The sequence below is a fragment of the Siniperca chuatsi genome, linkage group LG4 (assembly GCF_020085105.1).
Source record: "Siniperca chuatsi isolate FFG_IHB_CAS linkage group LG4, ASM2008510v1, whole genome shotgun sequence".
Taxonomy (NCBI): domain Eukaryota; kingdom Metazoa; phylum Chordata; class Actinopteri; order Centrarchiformes; family Sinipercidae; genus Siniperca; species Siniperca chuatsi.
The window spans coordinates 23,219,648-23,235,613 of record NC_058045.1 but is presented as its reverse complement, the minus strand read 5'-3'; the positions used below and the strand labels follow the sequence as shown (position 1 = coordinate 23,235,613).

Here is a 15,966-nt window from a genome sequence, read left to right as displayed (position 1 = left end):
TTATTTTTTAAACTAATTAGTTTTTCATAACATGACAATCCAAGGTATCATATCAATAATAATAGAAAGGAGAGGGGTGCATATAAAGCAGTTTTATATGCAGATTATATATATTTTTTGCATGACTAATTATTGTATATATATATATATTATTTATTATATATGAAATTGCCTCTGACCATGTCCCATGACTTCCTTGGCCGTGATTAAGACAGTGTCAACACAGAATGCTTTTCAGACGCATTTTTCAGTTGTCCGTCTGATGCACAGATGATGGATCAGATATGCTTTTGTTTTGCTCACATTTCAATCATGCTTTGCAAGTGCACGACCCAAAGTATCTTTATAGGCTTCAAGTCTATTTTCTGCCTTTCTATGAGCAGTAACTTCTTTCACTTGACTTCTTCAAATGCTGAAACATTTTCTTTGACTATTTGTCTAACAGTGATGAATGATCTAACGAGTCCAAAACATGTTCTCCTGATGTGCCAGGATGGAAAAGAAATCTCATCAATGGATGATTCTCATACTTGAGCAGAGAATTTGGCAACTTTGTTTTCCAGAGCAATTTAGGAGCTCTAGGATAATACCACAGTGGTGCTCACAAGCTGTTCCTACATTTAGCCAGATTTACCCCTTCCCACCTGCCAAATTTCACAGTTGGATTGATGTGCTCCTGAGAGGTGATTGCCTGAATTGAATGGTAGATAATAAATGAAGATATCTAGGATTCCAAACCTCCTTCATTATAAAGATGAAGACGATGTGTAACTCTTTCAACCAGAATGGGACCTAAATAGGATAGCAACTATTATATGTGCAACCTTCAGCAATGCATTTGTTTTTGGCTCTACCCCACAGAGACTGGGCCAAATTGTTGTACTGTAAATAGTAAATGAAAACAAAGAGTAGTAATTCGTGACAATACTATAACACATACTAATCAAAAATAATCCACACATGTACTGTAGCAGGGGGTTATGCTGCAGGAATGTTGAAACATTAGGAACTTTCTATGAACATTTTGATATATTTAGACATGTTTTTTTTTCTCTGACTTAAACCCATTGGAATCCATTGCAGCTGCCATAAATCCAAGTTGACTACAGCTGTCATTGTCTATGAAATAATTTAAAACAGCCCTCGAGCCAAAATGGGCTTTTCTCAGTTGCCTTCTTTCCCTGTTCATTTCAAGAAGTTGGTACATGTGGGCCAGGATTTCTCAACCTTTTTCCTGTCACCCCATTTTCCTGTAATTCTCATAACCCCAGCGGTGATTTAACTTTGGAGCTGAACCAGGTCAGCCTCAAGCCTCTTTTTTGTATTCTGTTCTCCCTGATGATAAAAGGACTTAGTCACTTAAATCTTCTCGTGCCTGATGGGAACATATTATTTGATTTGTGAATTAGTGAAGAAATGTTTTCATGAGCCTAGAAGTCCATCAGACTCACTAACATGACCAGCTGATCAAACACTTCACACCCTCTCTATCTATTTCAGAGCATGCCTTAGGCCCTAATTTTCTGCCACTTGTTGACTGACTCTACTCATAGTGGGGGTTACTTATGCGTGTTGATTCCTCTAGTATCCTTAGTTAGTGTAATTGAGTTCTACTAAACAGGAAATAGATTCACAAAACAATGTATATGCAACACCATACAGTAGTTTGATTTCAAACATCAATATTTGCTAAACATAAAACTATTCTTATTGTAGGAATATATAGGAAAATATTTAAATAATATCAAAATGTTTGATAATTTAAACATGTTGCTCTTATACATATCATACTGTATAAAAGTACTGTATATTTGTAGTACTGTACTACAAACATGTGCATCTTCTACTACACTCAAAGACTTAAATTGGAAACCTTGCATTCAATGTGTGTTGCTTACAAAGCAGGAGTTAAATACAGGACACATGCCAAATATGGTTAGGACAGCAGATGCTTATATGAGTTTGGCATTGACTGATAGTACATACATCTTATGTTTCAGGTTTCCGGCATCAAAGGCACATCCTGAATTTATGATATTCCCTACTTAAAATAGGTAACTTTAATTTCAGATCCTTTGACAACCTGTTTATTCATTGATTTGCATGATTTATTGAAACATACCAGTTACAGTAATAATATATATGTATTCTAATCCTTCTCACAAATTGTTAAATTGTTTGATTAAAAAATACAAATCTAAAATTCTAAATACTAAATGGAACAAAATACTTTGATATAAATAATTTGAGCAATGCTGTTTAAATTAGAACAATTAACATGTAAATAGTTTCACGAGAAATAAATAATGGAAAATATATAACTACTACTTGGGATAAGGTGTAAGAGATATGTCTGTGGCATTCACACTCATATGTCAAGCTATTAACACTTTAACTGACTCTGCAGACATCGCTTCAATTCCATTTTTGGCTCCACGCACGTCACTGCACATTGAATGTCAAACATTCTGGTTGTTAAGCAATATCATCATTAAATGTCCCAGGCAATAGTATTGAACTTTCAGTTTGAAAAAGAAAATGTACACATTCAGTTGTCAACTAAATATAGTGACATAATGAAAAATCTCATGTGATAAAGAGTGATTTACATTCAGAAACTTTTAATTTACTTTGAAAGTAACTTGTACCCAATAACCACTCACATCACACTTCCAACCAATTAATAGTTATTTTTTAAGATATCTTTAAATATGTGTGCATGTACTCAATGTTTTTGTGGAGGTGTCAGGACACTTAAAAACAGCTGTTACAGAACAGCTGACACTGGCATATTTGATCCTTTACCATGTGATGCTGGTGTGCCTGATTTATATAAGTATTATTATTGTATATGATCTGACTTGTGTTCCTTCTGACTATTTTATTCAAGATTTATATAATTGGATTTAATATGTAGTGGCCACATTTGTTGAGATTGTGAGTGGCTGAATGCTTTCTGATTAGAACTAAGTATGAGTATACATGTTGTGATTTTAGGATACCAGTTTATTGTGCTGTCTTAGTCCTGCTTGCGGCCTCCAAACAAAGCTCAGAAGTGATAGTTTGTCTTAGATTAGGGAATTCATTTATCTATTGTTGTGCCTGTTTTCCAGGTTATAGTGACTTAAGTGACATTTGCTTATTTCCCGCAATCTGTATCTCTAACTTCTCCCGAGGAATACAAAGGTGCTCATAGGCCAGCTTGGCGATAAAATCCCTCTCCACATTAAACAGGCTTATTAGCTGTCCATTAGCTGTCCATACTACCTTCACTTCAAATGTAAAGGATGGTTTTAGCATTTTTGTGCACTGGTTGGCTGAAAACCTTGTAATATACGAGTGTCAGTGATCAGGGGGGCTTGAACCATGTGTTATAAAACACCTTAGATTATGTTTCACTAACAGAAAAAGTCTGCATTAATTAACGATTGTAAAAAATATTTGGTTACTGTTGTAGCTTTTTTTTAACATGATTTTCATGTAAGTGTTAAAAATTATTCAAATCTCACATTAGCTACCTTTCATGGGAAGCAAAGACATGACAGTATTACAGACAGCAATTTAAGAGCAACAGCTTAATCTTTATTGTTTCAGCATGAGTTATATCATATTATATGATTCAACACAGGGAAACACTCAGTGTGCTTTACTCAGCTGCTTCTTTTCCCTGTAAAAAAACAGATAAATGGTTTGTGTGAGTTTGATTTTAATAAGCTTTTGGTGACAATAATTTTGGTCGATTCATTTTATAATATTTAAACCTAATGTTGTGTCAGGTGAATACTTTAAAACATCTGTTGTAACATATTGATAGATATAAATTAAAGTATGATGATTGCTATTTTAGTTATTTTTCACTAAACTGACATATGTTTACCTTGCCAGAGTCACGGCTCTTTGCTCTCAGTTTGTTGACCTGGGACTCTGCAATGTCAGCACGCTCCTCAGCCTCCTCCAGCTCATGCTGGATCTTCCTGCACTTGGACAGATGAACATTGGCCTGCTCCTCCTGGAATACCATAGAGATTGACATTTTTGACCAAAGGTCTACTTTGTGGGAAATAAATCTGCTTTTCAGTATTGAAAATGAATATGTTTTGTCCTTACCGCCTCCTCAGCCTGCCTCTTGTACGCCTTCACCTTGAGCTGCAACTTGTCAACCAGATCCTGCAGCCTGGTAATGTTTTTCTTGTCCTCTTCAGTCTGTGATAGAAAGTCAATTTGCATGTTTAAATGTTTTCAATAATAGATACGTAAGATTGTGTACATGTTAACTGTCAAAGTGACTGTACCTGATAGGTGAGCTCCTTCACCCTCCTCTCATATTTGCGGACACCCTTAACAGCATCTGCTCCACGTCTCTGCTCAGCCTCAACCTCTGTCTCCAGCTCACGCACCTTCAAAAGAACAGACAATTCATACAATATTTAGGCCCCATATCTTTTCTTACATTTGTTTGACTGCAAATCTTAACACAATTGTCTTACCCTAGACTCAAGTTTCTGGAGCTGCTTCTTGCCACCCTTCATGGCCAGGTTCTCAGCCTCATCCAGGCGGTGCTGCAGGTCCTTAACAGCAACCTCCAGGTTCTTCTTCATCCTCTCCAGGTGAGCACTAGTATCCTGCTCCTTCTTCAGCTCCTCAGCCATCATAGCAGCCTAGAGGAGACAGCATACAGTGTTAATTTGAAATATCTTGAAAAACATAATTTACTTGGAGTAAAATTAAGAACAAAAGAAATTTAAACCTACATCGGTGATAGCCTTCTTGGCCTTGTCCTCTGCATTCCTTGCTTCCTGAACAGTGTCATCCACTTCACTCTGGATCTGGACCAGGTCAGCCTCAAGCTTCTTCTTGGTGTTCATAAGGCTTGTGTTCTAAAAGGTAAAAACATTTAGTCATCACATGCCTGATTTTTACACGTTATTTAAAAACTCATTTGATTTTTGAATTCTTGAAGAAATGATTGTGTCCGTTCACCTGAGAGTGCAGAAGTCCAACGCGCTCACTGGCGTCCACCAGCTCCTGCTCAGCGATTTTGCGGCTTCTCTCGGTCTGTTCCAGAGCAGCTCTAAGTTCCTCAATTTCAGCCACCATGAGACCGTTCCTGCGCTCCACCATAGCAGCTTGTTCCTTGAGGTCATCCTGGGCTCTGACAGCATCATCAAGGTGCAGTTGTGCATCCTGGTGAAAAAATATCAGGAAAATATTTACATGAGTACCAAAATGTAGATGCACTGACCATAGTCTGTGCAACATCTCCATGCTTTACAATACCTTCAGCTGTGCCTGCACATTCCTCAGCTGCTTCTGGGACTCAGCAGCCTGGCGATTGGCGTGGCTCAACTGAATCTCCATCTCATTCAGGTCTCCCTCCATCTTCTTCTTGATTCTCAGGGCATCGTTCCTGCTCCTGACCTCAGAATCCAGAGTGCCCTGCATGGAGTCAATCACCCTCTGGCTGTTCCTCTTGATCTGCTCCATCTCCTCATCTTTCTCTGCCAGCTTCCTGTCCACCTCACCCTTAATCTGGTTGAGCTCCAGCTGGACACGCAGGATCTTAGACTCTTCGTGTTCCAGAGTTCCCTAATGATATGAAAAATAAAATATTCATCTCTGACATTCATCTCAAACCTTTCATAATACCGTACTTTGTCAAATAAAGCCGATAGTCAAACAAAAGTTGGGTCTCAAATAATTGCCAGGGGCGTGTTTGCCACAAACAGATAAAGAACGGCCCCAAATACAGTGCGGGGGGTAAACACAACTCCTGCAAAGCATAATGTACATTTCCATCACTTTAATTGAATAAATTCAACAATATAATCATGCTATTTTCAACCCTGTTCTGGATTACTCATCTAAAGTATTATTGTCCGATTTTAGCAACTGTGGGTGAATGTGTGTTTATGTCCCAGCCAAACTGCATTGTGTAGTAATATCTAAGCGCCACAAGATGGCAATAGCTACATTTGAAGTACCGTATAGGAGCTGTGTGAGACACTGATTTTGCCACAACATGGTCCTGCAAATGTTTGACAATAAAAGCCTTGTTAGGAAGGGAAGGGATTCTGCCCACTGAAATGCTAGAGGGCTTTTATTTTGGAACAGATACAGGACATGTTAACTTTGTATTAACAGCATTATGCTGTAACAAAAATTTAATTTAACAGGGCAGATGGGAGCAGATCAGAAAACAAGGAGGCTTCATACTAAAACATGACCTGTATATTTGTCCATGATTTAGAATTTGTTTTCAGAAGATCGCCCCAGAAGAAATTTACCTCAGCCTCTTCAAGAGCTGTCTGGATCTCAGCCTTCTCTGTCTCCACCTGCTTCTTGGACTTCTCCAGCTCATGGATGCTCTTGCCAGTCTCACCAATCTGTTCAGTCAGATCTGAGATCTCCTCTGCAGAGAGATGCATGTGTTTTTATATTGTTAAACCTACATATGATACAGTGTAAGACATATACATGTGATGAATACAATGTAACTGTTAACGTGGTCAGAACTCACGTTGCAGGTTCTTGTTTTCACGCTTCATGGTCTCCAGCTGATCCAGAGCTTCCTCATAAGAGTTCTTCATCTTGAACAGCTCAGTGCTGAGAGTACGAGCCTCCTTCTGAGCTCCCTCAAGCTCTGCCTGACCCTCCTCATACTTCTGCTTCCACTCTGCCAACACCTGAATAATACAGTTAATACATTTTACTTAGTTTTTTATCAATACAGTGGCAAATCGTTTTAGTTTTCTTTGATTTTATTTTGTTATGGTTACCTTGTCAAAGTTCCTCTGCTTCTTGTCCAGGTTGGCGGCCAGCCCATTGGCTCTCTCCACATCAATCATGAGGTCCTCCACCTCACTCTGGAGCCTCTGTTTGGTTTTCTCCAGAGAGGCACACTTGGAATTCACTGCCTCAATCTGCTCCTCAGCCTCCTGAAGGCGCTGGGCCAGCTTTTTCCTGTTTGGAAAAGGGTGCAATTTGTCTCTCAGTGAAAACCTTAGTTACAAATACTTTCATATGTGCAAAAATATCTGGAAAAATATTGTAATACGAATAATTACATATTTGTCAGAATCTAGATGAACATATGGAATCTAAAGTGTTTGCCCCAAAATAAAAATAAATAATGTTTGGATACATTTGTTTAAATGCAAGTATTGATACAAGCAATAGCATTGTCAGTTGAGCTACTCTATAATGCTACACTTCTATACTTCTGTCCATTTAATTGTTTGAAAGTTACTCACTTGGCTTCCTCAAGCTCCTCAGTGCGCTGGATAGCATCAGTTTCATATTTAGTTCTCCACTGAGCCACCTCACTGTTGGCCTTGGACATTCCACGCTGCAGCTCAGCCTTGGCCTCCTGCTCCTCCTCAAACTGCTCCCTCAGCAGATCACAGTCATGGCGGGCTGATTGCAGTCCATGAGCAAGAGCATTCTTGGCCTGGTGTAAGAAACGATATGCAGTGTGTGAAATGTCGAAATAACGCACACAGTTTAAGAGTACACACTTAAGTTTCTTACCTTGACCTCCTCTTCATTCTGTCTCTTCAGCTCCTCAATCTGCTGTGTGAAGGCCTGTTTGCCTCTGGTCAGCTGGGAGACAAGAGCTTCTTTCTCTTCAATTTGACGGCTGAACTCACCTTGTGTGAAAGATGTCGTGATACATTAGTTTGCATTGTGTTACTCAACAATACACAACAGATCATTCACGGTTAATTTGTAGATACCGTTTTCTGTCAGGAGTCGTGCTTTCTGTGCACCCATGTCATTGATTTGACGGACATTTTCATCATTCTTGGTCTTCAGTTCACTTAGTTGGTCCTCAAGAGTACGGCACATCTTTTCAAGATTTCCCTAATGAGGAAAAGAGAGATCAGATCAGTGATCAGATTTGATCATATTTACTACACTAATTTGGGTATTAAAATACCGCTGAATGTATTGTGTACCTTTGCTTTAGCAACAGCCTCCATGTTGCTGGAGAGGTCATCAATCTCCATCTTGAATTCACTCTTTTCCTTCTCAAGCTTCTGCTTGACGCGCTGGAGGTTGTCGATCTGCTCTCCCAGCTCAGCAACGCTGTCAGCCTGCTTCTTGCGAAGAGCAGCAGCAGTGGCTTCATGCTGCAGAGTGGCCTCCTCAAGATCACGACGGAGCTTCTGGAACTCAGCTTCGCGCTTCTTGTTCATCTCAATCTGAGCAGCAGTGGCACCACCGGCCTCCTCTAGCCTCTCACTGATCTCCTCAAGTTCCCTGGAGAGGTCAGCTCTCTGCTTCTCAACCTTGGCACGAGCAGCACGCTCAGCCTCAATCTCCTCCTCCAGTTCCTCAATACGTGCCTGTTGAATGTAGGTGTGTTGCATTTCAGGAAACTTGAACTTTTGATACACAAAAATGAGATGTATGCAGTAATGTTTTATGTAACACAGTATGTCACCTGAAGCTCCTTGATCTTCTTCTGAAGCTGAGCACCCATTGACTGCTCATCCTCAATCTTGCTAAGGAGCTGACTGATTTCAAAGTCTTTCCTGTGAGAAATAGATAACATACATAATGAGAGTTCATGCAGTTGACTATTTTTTAAAAGAGTGGTTCAAATTCAAAAGCAGTGTTACTTTTTCAGTTTCTCATCAGACTGCTGCTTGTCATTCTCAAGATCCATGATGGATTCCTGGGCCAGTTTCAGATCGCCCTCCAGCTTCCTCTTGGCTCTCTCAAGGTCCATACGCAGCTTCTTCTCTTGCTCCAGAGAACCCTCAAGCTGAACATTAATATGACTTTTTAATGATCACGCCCAAGAAGAATCTAGCTTTGCAAACCTAAGTGACTTTGTAAACTTACATCATCCACTTGCTGCTCAAGCTTGGTCTTGGCCTTGGTCAGAGTGTTGACTTTGTCTTCCTCAGCCTGCAGGTCATCAAGAGTCTGCTGATGAGCCTCCTGAAGGGCTTTCTTTTCCTTGGTCAGCTTAGCAATGCTCTCATCCTGAGAGGCCATCTCCTCGGTCAGGTTCTTCACCTAAGTTTGCAAGACAGATGATGTTATTACATGGTATTCCTTAAATGTTACTTCATCTGCTAGATATATTAATATTTACAAACCTTGTTCTCAGTGGCATGTTTCTCCTTCTCCACTTTGGCCAAGGTAAGCTCCAGGTCATCAATATCCTTTTTGAGCTCAGAGCATTCATCCTCCAGCTTTCTCTTCTTGGCAGTGAGCTCAGCATTGATTTCCTCTTCATCTTCCAGTCTCTCAGTTGTCTCTTTGAGTTTGGCCTCCAGCTGAATCTTACTCTTGATAAGTCCTCACATCTCTCCTCAGCATCTGACAGATTCTCTGATTCCTTGTTGATTTGATGAAAATAGATGTTAGCACATCAACATTGAAAAACATGAAAAAGCTCAACTGCCTGTTGATGTGTACTTACAGATGCTACTTGCAGCTGCAGATCATTCTTCTCCTGCAGAAGGGACACCATCTTCTCCTCCAATTCCTTCTTCTTGGCCAGAGCAGTAGTCAAGTCTGATTGCATCTTCTCATAGTTCTCCTTCATCTGGGCCAGCTCCTTCTCAGTTTCAGCACTCTTCAGCAGAGGCTTGATCTTGTAGTACACCTTCATCCATGGCCAGTGTTTCACATTCATGAATGAGCGGACGTTGTACTGGATGGTATATATGGCATCCCTGTGGACAAGAAATTGCTGTTATAGATAAAGTCATTCCTCATGATTTATACGATGACTGTGTACTCTAAATTAGCTGTATTCAACATGCCTCCTCTCTGTCATCTTCACAAACTCCTTTCTCATGAGGTAACCACGGCAGAGAGCCTGAGTCATGGTGACCAGAGATGCCAGCTTTTCATCTCTCATCTCCTCAAGGGTACCCAGCAGACCGGCCTTGAAGAACACCTAAAAAAACAACCCCACATGGTTCAAGAGTTCTAAGGCAAAGGTTTGCTCAACATATATAACAGTTTACCCATTGTTCCTTGGCACCAAATTCATTACAATCAATGTAACTTCTCCCCCAAATTCTGCCTTCCCTCCCAGCATATTTAAAAAACGCAGCAGAGGACTGCTGGGCAAACACTTTAGGGGGCGTGGCCTCATGTTTATCATGGGATGTAAGGAGACACAGACCAGAGTGAGCGAAAGACAGCTAACCAGTCTGAACCATTGCGCCAAAATTGAAAAATACTAAGTAGAGGGTTAGCAAAAACTAGCATAAACTCCAGTTAATGATGCGTCTCAATCTGCATATATTTGAAAATGAGCGCTGTTTCACAAACTCCCACTCAAAGGCAGGGGCTGATGGAGGTGGGCAGCCCACAGGGCGTTAACATTCTTCTTATATAAATGTCATGACATAAATTAGTCACAAAAGGTCGACTCTATGTCAGCATTGGCGTTGCAAGGTTCAGGGTGATTTAAAATAGTAGATGGCGTATCGGGCCATTTTTAACCCATGAAACGCAGATTTTCATAAATTTGGTATGTCAATATTAACACCAGCATTGATGTGTTTCATCACAGTGCAGTTATATAATTTAGTCTACAGCTCAAAAAACACGTTTGTGTGCAATGCCTCTTTAAGTACTTTTTGAGATCGTGCTTCATTATTAATAGATACTGTATAATCTATATATAATTAACAGGAAAACAAACACACTGGACTGAAAAACACACCCTCCTTGGTAAGTACACTAAAGTATGAATACAATTATGGTTCTTACCTTGGTGTGTCCAAATCTGTACTCATCATGATTGACATCAATTGACCCAAGCAGCTTCTCTGAAGCCTTCTTGTTATCAATGAACTGGCCCTCAGGGATAACACTGGCATTGAGCACCTTGTACCTTTTTTATGAGAGAGAGTTATTGGTCAGTGTGAGCATTTTCTTTTAATAGTCTGCATCAGAATTCTATCAGTAGAGTATCCACTGATACCTCTGCTTGAAGTCACCATAGAGGATTCTGCTGGGGAAACCTTTTCTGCAGATTCTGATACCCTCCAGCACACCGTTACACCTGAGCTGGTGGATGACCAGGAAGTTCTCCATCAGACCTGTCAAAAAAGACATTTCTTAATGACTTCTTTGAATAAAGAGTGTTTGTTGAAGCAGCACTAAATTAACAAAACCAAACCACTCCTCAAAGACTCTATTGACATTATGTTCTCTATGTACCTGGAGTCTTTGACTCATTGGGAATCAGGCAGCGCACAAAGTGAGGATGGGTGCTCCTCAAGTTAGTCATCAGCTTGCCCAAGTTCTCCTGTAGATTCAAAATGGTAACACTTGTCATGAAATGTAACAGTTGTGAGTTTGAGTATGAACTGAGATACGGTTTTGTACCCAAGTTTGCAATGTTAAACCTTACCCTGAACTGTGAAGACACAGTCTGCATAGAACCACCCTTCTTCTTGCCTCCCTTCTTGCTGCCGCTAGACTCTGTTGATCATTTTAAGTAGAAACACAAGCTATAGTTAAAAAAATATGCAGCATCTACAACATTAAAAATATGTTTGAGTTTACTGTAGTTACTATCATACCCTCAACAACAGGAGGATACAGTACAGACAGCAGTTTAACTGAGGACTTCTGGTACAGCTGCACGACAGACTCATTCAGTGGATCCTTGTTCTTGTCCAGCCAGCCAGAGATATTGTAGTCCACGGTACCAGCATAGTGCACCAGGGAGAAGTGGGCCTCAGCTTTGCCTTTGGCAGGCTTTGGCTTCTCAAATGCTCTGTTTTTGCCAAGATGCTGGTCATACAGCTTGTTCTTGAAGGATGTGTCTGTGGCCTTGGGGAACATGCACTCCTCTTCAAGGATGGAGAAGATTCCCATGGGCTTGGGAAAAAATGGGGAGAAGTTTCTTATTAAGTGATACATTAAGTCAAGTTAAGGACAATTACATAGAATCACAAAATGAAATGATTACCTTTTCAATCAGCTCAATGCAGGCAGCCAAGTCCATGCCAAAGTCAATGAACTCCCAGATAATACCCTCTTTCTTGTACTCCTCTTGCTCCAGGACAAACATGTGGTGGTTGAAGAACTGTTGCAGTTTCTCATTGGTGAAGTTGATGCACAGCTGCTCCATGCTGTTGAACTGTGAGGGGACAAATAATCAGCATAATCTCTTGCAGGCAATAAGAATGATTCTGTCATGAAAAGTATCGGCTGCTGAATTGTTGGAAATGAAGCTTACATCAAAGATTTCAAAGCCAGCAATATCCAGGACACCAATGAAGTACTGCCTTGGCTGTTTAGTGTCCAACATCTGGTTGATGCGGATAACCATCCACAAGAACATCCTCTCATAGATAGACTTGGCCAGGGCAGGCACTGAGTTCATGACCTAAATACAAGGATGTGATTTGAAAAGTAAATCAACCGTTTTTGATAATGCTGGATTGCTGGTACTGAGACAAAAGAATGAATTCTGAAAATAATTTCATATTAGTCTTGGTCATTTGTCAACATACAATGAACTTATCAAAAGTAGAGTTAACTTGCACACTGTATCTGATGTTACAAACCTGAGAGTGACTAAAACTTTCTCAGATTTTCTTTTTCCTAATATAAATACACATGTACCACATGTAAATTAAAACAAAAAATTGATACCAGTATATCTCAGTTACCTGAGGTACAGTCTGTCCCTTGGTGACAAACTCATTTCCGACCTTCACTCTGGGATAGCACAGAGCCTTCAGCATGTCCATGGAGTTCAGACCCAGCAAGTAAGCAACCTTGTCAGCCTCTGAAAATAGTTCAGTGATTTTGAGTTAATACATACAGTATGTGAGCGTGCTTGTCCATCATGATATAACAGAAACCCATCTGATAAAGAACTTTACCACTGTTGTTCCCAAGCTATTCACTTTGAGCTGACATTAAATACTCACCCTCTGTGCCATCAGGCTCAGCCTGCTCCTCACGCTGCTTCTGCTTGAACTTCATGTTACCATGGTGGAGCACAGCACCAGTCATCTTGTAGATGCTCATCTTCTCTTCATTAGTGAAGCCGAGGATATCAATAGCGTTCTGTGTTCCAAAGAGGCGCCCACACAAAACGTAATCACTTTAGAAAATGCATTTAACAGGGCCGTTTTGATGTTACATTTAATGCACAACATATATTTAAATATTTTGAAGTGAAGATCACTCACATCAGTGGCTTCCAGCTCAACTTTGTCATCAATGCTGGCCACAGTGATCTGACCCTGGCTACACATGGGGAAGTCGTAGGGGTTGGTTGTGATGAGTGACATTTCTGGGGATCAAAGAAGGGTGACAAGCTCAGTAGATGTTTTATATGAAAACTGTAAGTAGGTCTAACATTGGGCAACAACTCAATCTGCTTACCAATCAGCTCAGGTTTGTGGTTGGTCATCATCTGGTAGAAGATGTGGTAGCCTCTTTCATCAGGAAGCTGGAATGTCACTCTAGACTTCTCCAGCAGATCTACAAAAGTTGTTCATCAGTCACAGCCTGGCCAATTCTCAATTCCAGTCATTTGTAGGTACTATGAGGATTGTTACTTACATGTCTCAATATCAGCACTAGCCAGTTTGCCAGTTGTGCCGAAATGGATTCTGATGAATTTACCCTGTTTGGAACAAAGGAATTTTTAACGTCCCTCCACATGGGCAATCTGTAACAAGACCTCCCTCATGTGTAGAAATCCCTCCATACTTACAAAACGAGAAGAGTTGTCATTCCTCACAGTTTTGGCGTTACCATAGGCCTCCAGCAGGGGATTGGCTGCAATAATCTGATCCTCCAGTGACCCCTATTATCCAGGTTTAGAATTGACATCAGAAAATGATTATATTTTCCCTTGGAAAAATATTCCATACTTAAAGAACACTGAATTGTAATCATCATACAGTGACATACTCCCACCTTTGATGTGTCCTTCTTCTTGTCTCCACCAACTGAGATTGTTGCAAAGTACTGGATGACACGCTTGGTGTTCACAGTCTTTCCAGCACCGGATTCTCCACTAGGTATAGACACAGCCTTATAAGAATTTGATCAAGATATTTGACTATGTTAAACAAAGTCAACAAATGTGAAACTTACGTGATCAAGACAGACTGGTTCTCCCTATCTGTTAAATGGAAAACAAAGGAATTAACTATGTTTTTCTGCAACAGAAACCTCATATACAGATATATTCTACATTGGTATGGTAATGACTTACCAGTAAGCATGAACTGAAAAGCGTTGTCAGAGACAGAGAAGATGTGGGGTGGAGCCTCCATACGCTTCTTGCCTCTATAGGCACTTACAACTTCAGCATCGTACACTGGGAGCCACTTGTAGGGGTTCACAGTGGCACAGAACAACCCAGAGTAGGTCTGAAAGTGATCACAGAGATTAACAGTTAACTCTATGACTCGATGTCTAAATTTTCAATATTTCCCTTTTCTCATTAGGCGGATTGTCTTACGTAGATCATCCATGCTGCATAACGCTCTTTGAGGTTATATAGCACAGAGGCTTCATTGAGATGGGTCATCATGGCCATGTCCTCAATTTTGTCAAACTTGGGAGGGTTCATTGGAGAGACGTCATCTTCTTTAACTGTCCTCTCCTGGAACAGGACATTTGTCACAATGAGAACTGATCATATATAATTACCAGCTGACTCTGACTTTATGATACCAACCTCCTCAGTGCCCAGGATTTTGACAGTGACTTTGCCACCGTCTTTTTTGGTGATTGTTCCCTTCACGTACAGCTCTTTGGCATCGGTGACGTAGCAGGCAGACTTGGCATCAAAAGGTTTGTTTTGAGCCTCAATTCTCTCCTTCTCTGGCTTACGGAGGTAAATGGCAGCTTTGCCATAAATGGCCATCTCCGCGTCCGTACTCATGGTGGCGGTTTATGTCTGTGCAGCAAGTCAAAGAATAGCAATCCTTAGACTAATGTTTATGTGGCTGAACAGTCCCTATGTGCCTGGTGTCAGCTTTTCAGACTAATTGTTGTCACAATTAACATTAGCTGTTGTTTGGTGAGCTCACTGATTAAACGTCCATATATTAGCTATATCCGCTTATCCTTTAGACTGTCCCATCGAAACAGACGACCAGTCACGGTCACATTCACACCTATGGCCAATTTAGAGTCGCTAATTATCCTAACCTTTCTAATCCTGCTGTGGGAGGAAACTGGAGCTCCCAGAGAAAACCCACACAGGCACAGGGAGAACATGCAAACTCCACACCCCTAGCCATCCTATCAGGCCGGCAGGTGCGAATCTTCTTGCTGTGAGGCTAACCACTGCAGCACCGTGCCACTCACTAATTAAACATACAAAATAGTTATACAATTGTCAAAAAAATAATCAGTGGTAAAGGTTGCACATACCTTTCCTTTTCCCTTTGTGAAAAGAATCTAATATCCACAATCCTGTTGAAAACATTATGTTTTAGTCAGTGCAGGAAACAACAATAAAATTAACTGTAGAAACTTACACCCATGCATATTATATTGCAAAGTTACAAGGAAAATGTAAATTTCATCTTCTACATATATTTTCATTCTTACATGACACTCTATTATTTAAACTAATTTCAAAAATGAGGAATACATTTAAAAATGGTACAATGCATTATAGTAGGTAACCTCACCACAAGCAGAAACGTCACTGGTCTTCTACCACACACTCTGAAGCTCTTCTGGGACTCCTTATATTCAATCTGGTTTGCTTACAAAGCAAAGCTTGAAGCAGGCTAACATGCCAAATATGGTTATGGGTAGGTAATATGGTATATGACAGCTGAGTCTTGAAGCATTTGAAATATTTTGATGACAATTTGGGAGAATCCCTTACAGTGTATGTGTATATATATATATATATATATACATATATAAAAGCGGTAGATGGAATAATGGTTTTATATTAAAGAAAATGTGATTAAAATGACGTCCAGCAGGCACCTG

The 15,966-nt window shown here is 40.3% G+C and overlaps 1 pseudogene; it reads right to left on the bottom strand.

Moving 5' to 3' along the window:
* Positions 1-3,556: 3,556 nt before the first annotated feature.
* Positions 3,557-15,706, bottom strand: LOC122875589 (annotated as a pseudogene).
* Between the last annotated feature and the right edge of the window lie 260 nt (positions 15,707-15,966).